General features: G+C 41.2%; 1 long non-coding RNA gene across 3 annotated transcripts in view; it reads left to right on the forward strand.

Annotated features, from left to right (window-relative positions):
• Positions 1–11,135, forward strand: part of LOC116663237 — a 303,510-nt gene extending 292,375 nt beyond the window's left edge. For all 3 annotated transcript variants that reach the window (XR_004319442.1, XR_004319440.1, XR_004319443.1), the window contains one exon: positions 10,995–11,135. This is a non-coding gene — a long non-coding RNA (uncharacterized LOC116663237). The remainder of the gene's footprint in view (positions 1–10,994) is intronic.
• Positions 11,136–11,482: the final 347 nt, after the last annotated feature.

Below are 11,482 nucleotides of genomic sequence, written 5' to 3' on the forward strand. Positions count from 1 at the left end.
GTAAAGCTGCTGCCAATTTCTTAGAGACCTTACATAAATTGCCCCCACTCATACTCCCCAAGAGAGGCACGCTAGAGCTTGAACTTAGGTCTTGACTTTAAGATCTAGACAAAACCTCCACTCCACTGTGGAGCCAAAAGTTACTTCTTTCTAATATTATCCCAGAAATGATCCAATGATTAAAATGGTAAATTTCTGCCTGGGGTTAGCAGGTGTGTGAGAGCCTCTCTCCTGGTTAATCTTTACACCTGGAATTCTTTTAGGCTTCTAAGAGGCCATGGGCATCCAACCAACTTATTTTACATGTGAGAGAACAGAAGCCTAGAGGTGATTCTTACACCTACTGTCTCATGGTTAATTAGAATGAGGAGCAAACCCCAGGGTTCCTGCTGTCCAGTACTAAACAAGCAAGGTTACCTCCCCTCACCTCTCAAAACGGGGCACGTGTAAGAGGCAGAATTTTTAGGACTCACATGGGCCCACATGGAAGTGTAGGAGACAACCCCCTTCGTGGAAGTGAACTTCAAGGGGCTCCTAACGTGAGCCTTTTGATCTGACCACTCTCCCTCTCCAGCTGGGGCTGGGGGATGGAATTAGGGTCTGAGCATTCATGGCTTTACTGTGTGCTTTCATTCTACAGGGGACAGGAATCCACAGGCAGGCTGCCTTATGGGAAGCACTTGTTTGCCTAGAGGGGTCTTTTCCCTTTGAACTTCTCTGGGGACCCTGTCCACATGTCAGAGAGAACTGATCAAAACAGCACACGAGGACCCTGACAAGGGTTTTCAAAATTGCACACAGATGTCTCCATTTCAGAGAATTGGAAACACAAATCCTTCTCGGGTTGCTACAGCAACAGGGGACCGACAAAACAATACTCTGCAAGAAGCCATCCCAGGGGGACTGATAACAACTTGGGGGAGGAGGGCCGTGGGGCTGGACCAACGTGTGTGGGGGCCGGGAATCCGGCTGTGGAACGTGGGGCTCGTGTTCTAATGGAAACCACCAGTCTCTGGGGCGCGTTCCCCTCTGTCTGAGCCCCGATGTGAGAATGTGAAAATGGGAAGGGCAGGGGGCCAGGAGTCAGGTCTGGGCTGAAAATGCTGCCTTTTTGGCTCAGGCTCCATTTGCCCAAACCAATCGTCCAGATCCAGACCAGTAGAATATGACAGTCCACATGTTCACAGCGCTTTACCATTTGTGAAACGTTCTCCCGAATTTATCACCAGAGCTGCTCCTTTTCCCACTTCAATTTAGTGAACGGAAATTTAGTAACCAGGGCTCAGAGAGAGATCTAGACGTGGGATTTTAATCTGAGCCCTTCTGGCTCTAAAACCTTTGACACAAATCAAGCCACACAAACCAGAGAGCTCTCCAGCCACTTCCCTGTTCTTGTGAAATTTCAGCTCTCTTCATATTTCGCCTCTGAGACTTCAGCCTCCCTCCGAGTGGCAAACAGATGCTAGTGGAAGAGGCTGTTACCTCTATTTCTGGGTTACAAAGTGGGAAAACGAGTGACTGCAACGTTCAGGGCCAAGCAGTTAGCCAGAGTGTGGAAGCAATTTACAAGACCTAATTTATCTCAGGACCCAAAGGATCTTTACAGGTCTTCTGATCTTGTTCCCTAATGATGCATGAAGCTTAAGCCACACCCCAAAAGAGCAGCCTGTCAGTCACAGCTTGAACCATGGCTGGTTTTGAATAAAGCAAAAGAGTTTAATCTGATCATCCATCACCTGACTAGAGCTACTTCTACAATCATGACTGTCTTTTTTGGCATCGTGACCTTAACCAGTGTGTTTCACCACATGGTTTTACATCATGGTGCGCAGAGTTAATATTTATCACGTTTATACCAAACAACAGATTAACTGAAGAAGCAGCTTTGGGGACAAAAGTGACCAGCCCAGGGCTCTGGCTGCCCCAATAATGTAGGGGTTCAATATCCCTGCATTGTCACCACAGCCCCTTAGATGACATTAAAGGAGCAGTGACAATTAGAATAACGTTTTAGGGGGCAGAGCGAGAGTATAAAGACTTGGACTGTGCTTTGTGACTTAAAATAGCATTGATAAGTCTTATTGCATTCATATGATATGCTGTTTCAAAGACCTTTTCATTCCCCTATTTCTATTGCAAACCCTGCCGTCAACACAACAATAACAATAATATAAATAACACCTCATATGTATTTATATTGAGGACCTGTTGCGTTTCACACAGATCTTTTTTTTCCAGTCTTGCAATCATCCTGAGAGCTGGCTATTTTCTTCTTCATTTAACAGAAGTACAAGTTGAAGCCATTAAAAGTAGAGAGATTTGTTCCAGGCCACATAGTCGGTGAGACTCAGTGCAAAGACTTGAATTCATATTTGTTTGAATTCAAGGCCATGCTCTTTCTGCTTCAGACTAACACATGGAGGCAAAATTGAAAATGGAATTTTTTAAGAGAGAAACTGGCAGGTAGTTGCTCATAAATCGACTAATAAAATAAAGACGTACAGTAAATGGAAGTAAAACAGAAAAAAAGAATGCAAAAGAGAGAAGCGACTACACACGGTTGGTGTGAGAAGAAAGGACTAACAGGACTAGATCAGTCCTTCATCTGTTGTTTGACGGTTTTCGTTTGTTTTTGTTTGTTCTTTAAATATTTTCCAGTTACCATTAGTCCTACCAGAGCTTCCGTGTGAAAAAGTGTTTTAAACATGAGCTAAGCAACATCAGCTGTCCTCTCGGGCAATTACAAAGTATATTATCCTAATAAAGGATTTCTTCAATTAAAACGACTTACCATATGACCCAGGAATCCTGCTCCTGGGCATATATCCAGAAGGAACCCTACTTCAAAATGACACCTGCACCCCAATGTTCATAGCAGCACTATTTACAATAGCCAAGACATGGAAACAGCCTAAATGTCCATCAACAGATGACTGGATAAAGAAGATGTGGTATATTTATACAATGGAATACTATTCAGCCATAAAAACCGACAACATAACGCCATTTGCAGCAACATGGATGCTCCTGGAGAATGTCATTCTAAGTGAAGTAAGCCAGACAGAGGAAGAAAAATACCATGTGAGATCACTCATATGTGGAATCTAAAATAGAAAAAAAGAACATAAATACAAAACAGAAACAGACTCATAGACATAGAATACAAACTTGTGGTTGTCAAGGGGGCAGGGGGTGGGAAGGGACAGACTGGGATTTCAAAATGTAGAATAGATAAACAAGATTGTACTGTATAGCACAGGGAAATATATACAAGATCTTATGATAGCTCACAGAGAAAAAAATGTGACAATGAATATATATATGTTTATGTATAACTGAAAAATTGTGTTCTATACTGGAATTTGACACAACATTGTAAAATGATTATAAATCAATAAAAAATGTTTAAAAAAAGGGGGTTGAAGAAGGTTAGATTGTGTTGAGCCTAGATTTTCCCACATTTCTTTAGCAGCATTACCTTTCTCTTCAACATTAACTTTCCATGGAAATAGTATGCTCAGGAAGTCATTCTGGGGAACCACATATTACACACTGGAAAAGCTGCCTCCTGGTTAGACTGGCCCCAGTATAGATAAAAAATTCCCAGGACCCCATATAAATCTCTTCAAACTTGTCTTTAGCTAGTCACCAATGTCCAGGAAGCTCAGACATTAGGACTGTTTTCCATTTCCCTCAGGCAAGCCAAATAGTATTCCCATTAGAAACTGAGGAAATTTTAATTTCAAATGGCAAGTGATTCATGTGACTAGCCCTCTACACCTCCAAAGGGAAGGATGAAACTGGTTAGCATTTCTGACGTGTAAAGCATCTGAATCACGGGCTGGGGGCAGGCACTTGTGTCTTTCTGCCATGTGTCTTTGTTGTCCTTGAGTTTTTCGCTGCATGTTCCCGCCAGCTGGGCAGCATTAAATCTCCTGTGTCGACAGGGAATGGGTGAGACCGTTATTGCCACATGACTATTCTTGAGAACTTGATGGGTGAGATTGAAGGGGCAGCTTTGTGCGGTGTGCAGCAGTCTGGGCTGACAAAGACATTTCTGGATTTCAAAATGCCAGATGGACTCCCAGATGGAGGGTTTGGATTTTGCAGTTGGGACTGCCGGATGTGAGACCTTCCAAGGCCCCAGCACAAGTGAGGATGAGTTCATCCTTCACTATATGTCAAGCCATGCATCACTGGCTTAGAGCATCCAGGGATGAAGCCAGGGACAGAAAGGAAGTCCTCATTCAAGGTCGAAACTGAAGTCAACTTTCAAGCTGGAATGGAAAAAGGCCAGAACTGGGGCTTGGAAGATCTAGGTGCTACTTCTTTTTTTTTTTTTTTTTAAACTAGTTGGTCTATGACTTTGGCCAATGGCAGGTTCAAATTCAACACACATTTATAGAATGTGTGAATGATTGTAGAAGTTATCAAGGTGAAGAAAACACAGTTCTCAGATCCTGGGGATCACATTTTAGGGGGACAGAAAAGAAAAGATATGATTACTGCCTGAAGTAAAAAGTATAAACTACTCATTCAGGATAATAACCCAATCAACTAAGCAGCTATGAGAAACTAGATGTGGTGTCTGTGCTGATCATTACAAGATTTTGTCAAGCAGAGTCTTCAGGCCAAGGGGAGGGCAAAGTCAGAGGCACAGAGGTTGGGACATGCTTAGGAACTTTTGAGGAACTTGTAATTTGAAGGTAGGGTGTTATGGTTGGGACGCTATTCAATAGTAAGTTCGTGGGGATTTTATGGGTGGCAGCAATGTCATAATAAGAAAAGGGAAACCTCTGGGCACTTTTGAACAATTCATATTAAATTTTAGGAAAACAACAATAGATTTCATATACCTGACTTGGAAATGGACGTTAAAAAATACAGACTTTAGTCCCGATTTTGTCACTTTAATAAATGGTGGGGCCCTAGCCAGGTCACATCCCCTCTCCAGACTTTAGTCTGGAATGCAAAGGTTTAGACTTTGCCTCTCTTCAGGCCAAAGTCAACACGGTGTAGCCTCCACAGTGGTCAAGGAAATAAAGAAGTCAGTGATTCCCTTCTTCTCCACCTGGAATCCTGCCCTCAGCCATCGGGACAAAAAGAAATCTATAAACTACTGCAAGTCTCCTTGTATATGGATTGATGGAGCCCGGAGAGCCAGCTCTGCACTGGCTGTGCTCTTGCGGAAAGTGCTCGCTTTGAGGGTGATGTCACTGCCCTCACACCAGCCTTAGTTGTGTTCTTGCCAGAGACAATCCCTCGTAGCATCCTTTACTGATGCTGGTACTGTGAAGGAAAAGCCCAGCTGGGCTAATGAGCTAAGTCACAAATCTAAGTGTGATAAGTGTCAGTTTACTGATATAAGTTCTGCCGGGCTAACTCGTAAATCTGAAGTTTAGTGTCAGTTTACTGGGCTAACAAGCTAACTCGTAAATCCAAGCTCAACAAGTGTCAGTAACGTGATCTGTTCCGAATTGATAAGCTTCAGTGTACTGATTCCTTGCTTTTTGTTGTTTGAACCTTATTGGCTAATAGCCCCACACTTGTAATTAACCCTATAAAACCTCATGCACACGTCTTGGAGGTGCTCAGAGCTTCGGAGCAGAAGCTCCTCTGAGCCCGCCGGCGTAATAAATCTGAGTACTCCAACCCTCCGAGTGGTGCTTGTTTCTTGGCTGGCCTGTCATTTCCGTAACAGTACAAAATGAGACTTGTATTTAGTTGTCCCTTGGGCACACGTTCTCATCTCAAGGCTGGATGCTCATGTTTGAGCTATGGACTAAAAACTATTACTAAATTTTGATTGGAAATTACACTAATGGGTGTCTACAGCAAAATCTTTTTCAAAAGAAGGAGTTTGTGTACAACTCCTTACATGGCATCCTATGGTAAAGCTAAGTTGGTATTTTCAAGAGTGTCAGTGTTCAACTGGCCCTTCCGGAACAAGAAATGATAATACTGTCTTACAGAGGCTCCGTGGCAAGTAAAACCCATAAACTTGCAAAGATGTTCATGACCACTGAAATTTTAATTTTCAAAATTTCGTATGGAACCACTGCATTGGAAAACTCAAAGACCATGGTAAGTTTATGAAACGCAGGTGACTAAAGCACTGACTTAGACCAGGGCCAACCCTAGTCCCTACTCTCAGGCTGAATCCCAGGTTATCATGGACATTTGGTATTTAATCTGGGATTTAAAGAATAAGTGGGGTTTGTGTGGAGAGAAAGGTTCAGAGATAGTATAACTGAGAAAAGAAAAAAGCAGTTTCAAAGATTAGAATGGGTGTCATTTATGAGTACAGAAGAGACGGAAAATAGTATGCAAACTGATTTAACTAAAATCACGAATCCTGTGCAAAACCCACAAGCTGAGAGTCCCTAATTTAAAATTCATAAGCAACAGAATGAGTAGCTTCAGTTTTTATTTCAACTTTATTAAAGCTCTTGCATGATTATTAATCAGCTAACTTTCGCAGTGGTGGATAGAGAGGTGGGTAGTATCATGCCCACAGTAAGGAGGGGCACACATAGCTCAGAGGGGTGAGGAGTTGTGTCCAGTATCTAGGAGCTGGGAGTGGTGAAGCCAGGGCAAGAGTCCCGGCCTTCAGTTTCCAGGTGTCTGGTCTTCTCAAACAGCAAGCAGCCATTGCAATTTCTGTCAATCATCTAACTACACTCCCAGTGTAAACAAAGATTTCGAAAAGTAACATGGAATCCCACAGAGAGATCCTGGCAAAATGTGTCCTGTGCTTTTCTGTACATGCAATACTGTTTCTCTAGAGATAGTAAAAGTAGATGAAAAGTAAATACAGCCTCCAGCAAGTCCTTCTATAACACTACTTGAATTTCCAGGATGGCTCTGTTATTCTGATGTGACATTTATAAAAAGTTTATGGGAGGAAATGCTCCTATTTTTGCTCAAAGACCACCTCTTAATGTTTTCCATTTTAAGAAAATATACAAGGAAGCTCTGAGCATTGGGATACTGAAATATACGTTGACTGACTATTATTTTGCATTTTTGGTGCTCATTAAACTGTGTTCCTAACTGTCCTCTCTGAGAATGTTGCATGGCAAGCCCTTGCCTCTCACAGAACAAATAACACTATAAAGTAACAGTGCTCCTCTTCTAAAGAAAGTGGACAGAAATCATCCCAAATCAACTATCCTGGAATTTTTTTCTGGGAGAACACCTAATCCCTAGAGTAGGTCGGATTTGGTGTATATTTTGTTAACTGTTTTCATATGTTCCTAGGCGTGCTTGGCAAGAGCTCTTAGACACTCCATGAGTACTTTTTAACCAATATCTAATTTTCCAGAGGCTCCTGGAAGCGAGCATTACGTTGACTGGGACATGTGCAGTCTCTGTACTTGGGAGTCAGAGCAGGGTGTTGAGAGGAAGAGAGGATCCTGGAGCACTTCCCTGGATCTTTAGCATAAGTATTCCTGATTTAAGAGCTGTAGAATCGCTGATTTTGACAAATGCTAGCTCAAAGAAAATGCTAAAGAATCTAGAAATCATAGTTCAGAGTGATAAGGGTAAGAAGGTCAAAGGCATCAAATCCAAAGTTACTGAACACATTTACTTATTCTATTCACAATTATCTACTGTGGATACCTACAGCTGGTTTGATACTTAACCAGGTCCAGGAAATGGTATGATAAAAAAGTCAGGTGAATCTTTGTCTTGGAATTTTCAATCTAGTGGCCCAACCCAACCCAGGAATCTCTTCTGCAGTATTTCTGATACGGAGACAGCCTACAACTGTTTGGATATTTCTAGAGATGAAGGTCTAGCACTTTCCATAATTTCAACACATAATTGACCCTTAATAACCTGTTTCTGATTTAGATTCAACTCTCATTTTTTGAAATCTATTAAGTACCACTGGTAAACACTTTCTTGTGTGTTTTATCCCACTGATTTGAACCCCAAACAATGCTGTGAGGTGGGAATTCATTGACCTTTTTGTTTGTTTTTTTTTTTTTTCCTAGATGGGGGAATTAGATTCTGGGGGAAAAAAAATTAATAATACAAATTACTCAGGTAAAGAATTGAAATTCCACAATGAAACTATTCTGATGTGTTAGCTGTGAAGATCAAGTGAAAATAATGGAGCTGATATTGTTTGTAAAAGTGGCTAGTAGGACTATTATTAGTGTTAGATAAATAGTAAATAATAGAACTGAATTGTTTTGTAAACACAAGTGTAAGGACTTATCTATGTCAACCTCCCGTTAAGATTTTCCTTGACTCATGACAACCCTCTTGGATTAAGTGGCTCTTTCTTCATCAGAATAATGCTGCCCTCTAGTCATATTAACACACAATGAATTCATTTCATAATCCCCACACGATCTAAAATTACCATGTTTGTTTACCCATTTCTTTGATTTGTGAATGCTCTTCTATCTCTTGCTAACATACGAAACAAGAAAACTCCATGAGTGCAAGGATTTTGATTGTTTTGTTCTCCAGCGAATTTCCTGTCCTAGATCAGAGCCTGGACCTCTGCAGATGTTCAATAAAGATTTGAAGGAATTGAAGAATAAATGACTTCCTTGAATTCAAGGACAGATTATATGTGTATATACTGTATTTGTGCACATGTGAGATTTTTCTCACTATAGATTCAGTTTCTACATGGCAAGGAATATGTCCCAATCATCTCTAAATCTCCAGTACCCAGCATAGGGTCTAGCCTAGAATAGCCTCAATCAATTTATGTTTGCGAATGAAGGAGCTTTCCTTAAGAGCATCCGTCTTTCTAGCACATCTGAGAATATAGGCAAAGAGAATCAAGCTATCAATGAATAGGTGGGCAGAACTGTGGTGAGAAGGATGGAGCAGACCACAGAGAAACAGAAAAGATAATAAAAGGGCATTGAGAAGACTGTAATCACCTAATGTAGTTCAGTTCTTCTTATCCAGACTTCCTCCACGGTTTTAGAAATTATGCTTGGGCTCAAACCATTCCCGACAAATTGAGAACTAAAATTCAACAGACCTAAGCAGCCTCCTCCTTTTTGAACTCATCTGATCTCCATTTTATTGAACAGTGCTTTCTCTCATTCTCATTCATTCATTGTGACTTTTCTCTCAGCATCTACCAAGTTAAAGGCATGTTTGATACAACTGTTGCTCAGTCATTGGAAGGGGCCGTCTGTCCTTCAGATTACCCAATAGTTTCAGGTCTTGGACTAAATTCTCCAACAGTACCATAGCTTTTGAAAGCCCAGAGCTCTTGTCATAGTCTCTGTCAGTTCTAGGGGGACTCATTCTTCTGTCTGGCACCTCTGCATCCCCATGTGTGGTATCCTGCTGCACACACGGTTCTCTAAACAGATCTTAGCCATTTTGTGAGTCTTTGGGAAGACTCTTACCATACAAATGCATTAATAAAGATTGGAAAGTGTATTAAAGATTTTGTAGAGACCTGTGGGATATCACGGAGCATACCAACATGTGCATAATGGGAGTCCTAGAAGGAGAGCAGGGAAAGGAACAGAAAGAATATTTGAAGGAATGAAAGCTAAAAATTTTCCAAATCTACACATACAACAATCTCCATGAAGGGTAAACACAAAGAGATCCACATTGAGAGACTTAACAATAAAACTATCACAAGACAAAGAGACAGTCTTGAAAGCAGCGAGAGAGAAATGAGTCATCAGATACAAGGGCTCCTCGATAAAATTAACGGACAATATCTCGGCAGAAACAACAGAGGCCAGAAGGCAGTGGGATGGCATATTTAAGGTGTTGAAAGAAAAAAAAAAAACCCTATTAACCAAGAATTCCATAGTCAGCAAAACGAGACTTCAACATTAAAAGAGAAATTAAGACATTTCCAGATAAACAAAAGATGAGCACATTTTTTTAATAGGAGATACTCCCTATGAGAAATGCCAAAAGGAGTTCTTCACGTGAAAATGAAGGGACTGTTCACAGTAACCCAACCATAAAAATAAAGAACACTGGTAAAGGTAACTACACGTGTAAATATGCAACATAGCCAAGTCCAATTTGGGAGCTTCTTCAAGGTTTCTGTCAATTTCTTTCTTTTTTTTTCCCCTGAAAATAGGCTATACTTGCCTATTGTTTTGTATGTTTTATAATTTTTTTATTGTTGAAAACTAGATGCTTTGAGTAGTTTAATGTGGTAGCTCTGGAAATCAGATACTCTCTCCCTCCCTGAAGTTTGTTGTCATTGCTCGCTGAGGGCTGCAGTCATCTCTCTGTTTAGCGACTATTCTAAACTGTTTCACTTGTCATTTGTGGTCTATAAAGTCTCGGTTTCGTTACGTCAGTAATCAATCACTGACAGAGATTTCCTTAAATGCCTGGAACCAAAAGACAAAAACCAAAAATACTCTCCTGGTCTTTCTTCGCAGATGGGCTCTGAGTTGGAGCACTCCTTCAAAGCTTTGCCAGTGTGCCTACAACTTTGCCTTAGATATTATCTCTTGCTTGTGAAGAAACCAAAGCTCAGAATATGAAAATGAATATATGTTATGTATATGCACGACTGGGACATTGTGCTGTACACCAGAAACCGACACAGTGTAACTGACAGTACTTCAGTTGAAGAAAAAGAAAAAGAAAAGAAACCAAAGATCAGCAGGAGATGCAAGACTAGGGCTCTCTTAGGACTTTCCAGAGCATGTGTCTAACCCCCAGCACGCACACTGTACTTGAGACTCCCTTGCATACATGACAGCCTTTCAAAGCAGCATTCCCACAAGAATCTTCCTTCTCAGTTTCCTCCTCCCCAGGCTTTATGGTCTGTCTGCTGCTTGCCCCATATGTCATCCCTTGCCCCATATGTCATCCCTTGCCCCAGGCAGCTATGGGTAATTAATCTTTAATGCTTTCAACAGATGCCACCCATCCTGAGTGGGAGTTAAACAAAAGCCAGCCTTAGTGATAGCCCCTCAGGGAACTGCCAGATAGGTCAAGATACACTTTTTTTTTTTTTTTTTTTTGAGGACAAAGTCTGTATTGCTCCGAACCCCATGGCATCAGCAGCTGCACCAGAAATGTGGACCCCCTCCCAAGGCTGCCACCAAGCAGGGGGATGGAGGATAGCAGACAGGTAAGAAAAAGTATCGCAGCACTTTCTCACCAAAATCTAGCACCCCTTTTCCTTCATTAAGCACTCCTCTGATTTCTGTAAGATTTTTATTAGATTCCAGAGTTCTTGAAAGGTTGATTCTGTTTTCACTCCTTATGGTTATTTCAGCAGAAGGACCGAATCTCAGAACTCCCTAACCTGCCATTCCTCATGACATCTTCAAAAACATAAACCTCTTAGCTCTTGATTCACATATTTCTCTTCTAGAAGTCTGTCCCACCGATATTCTTGTGCACATGGCAAAAAGATTTTTGCCCACAGCTATTCATTTTGGCATGGTTTGTAACAGTAAATGACAAAAAAAAAAAAAAAAAAAAGCCAAAACACCAAATCCATTGGTTA

Source organism: Camelus ferus, chromosome 4 (assembly GCF_009834535.1).
Source record: "Camelus ferus isolate YT-003-E chromosome 4, BCGSAC_Cfer_1.0, whole genome shotgun sequence".
Lineage (NCBI taxonomy): Eukaryota > Metazoa > Chordata > Mammalia > Artiodactyla > Camelidae > Camelus > Camelus ferus.